We start from the raw sequence: 760 nt of genomic DNA, 5'->3' as shown, positions 1-760 counted from the left end.
AATTCATATTGGCATTAAGTATTACAAGCTCAGGAACACATCAGGACACATAAGATGTTACTCAAAACAGGTGGAAGTGTACAACCATAATCCTTCCTGCCGATAAATTCCATGATAACACTACAGATTAATCCATTTGCCCCCATATTACAGGTATGGAGATAGTTTTGAACACTAGTATCTCAGCTCATAGGAAAGGTACAAAGTTCAGTAGCTGGTAATGCTGCTATATCCCAAATACTTTGCCACGTAGTTGATTGGTGGTTAATGCACCATGACTGATAGTCTTAATGAATACCAGATAGCAAAGTTGTGGATGGTCAACGTAAATATCTGGATATATATTTTGTGCACCGTTCCCAGAGGCACTGCAATACTGGATCGATGCGTGGAGTGGACGGAGCAAGCCCCTATTCCATCTCCCTGTTCCAAAATTCAATTTAATATATGGTCCCTAGATAAGGGACGTATCAGATTATTAAACTGATAAGAACAGGTACTACACTTGATCTTAGCCCAAAGGCCGAGAAGCGATGCAGCTAAAGCTGTATCCAAGGATAGTTTGTCGTTAATATATAGACATGCCATGACGGAATGTTTCTAAGTGTCAAGGCTAGTTGATTCTGGATAACTTTGACTTAAATGCCGCAACGCTCATCATGGTTACTCCATCCAGGTAATTGCGGTATATCCAAAACTTATATGAGAAGGTACTGAATAGTGTGCATCTTCAAGGTCGATGTCTACCATAAAGTATCCT

General features: G+C 40.0%; 1 non-coding gene across 1 annotated transcript; it reads right to left on the bottom strand.

The window, feature by feature from the left end:
- Positions 1-343: 343 nt before the first annotated feature.
- LOC116991411 lies at positions 344-535 on the bottom strand. Its single transcript, XR_004416784.1, has one exon. It is a non-coding gene; the product is annotated as a U2 spliceosomal RNA (small nuclear RNA).
- Between the last annotated feature and the right edge of the window lie 225 nt (positions 536-760).

This window comes from Amblyraja radiata, chromosome 33 (assembly GCF_010909765.2).
Source record: "Amblyraja radiata isolate CabotCenter1 chromosome 33, sAmbRad1.1.pri, whole genome shotgun sequence".
In the NCBI taxonomy this organism is placed as follows: Eukaryota; Metazoa; Chordata; class Chondrichthyes; order Rajiformes; family Rajidae; genus Amblyraja; species Amblyraja radiata.
Note: the sequence above shows the minus strand (reverse complement) of the source record. Positions and strands in the feature narration are given on the sequence as shown.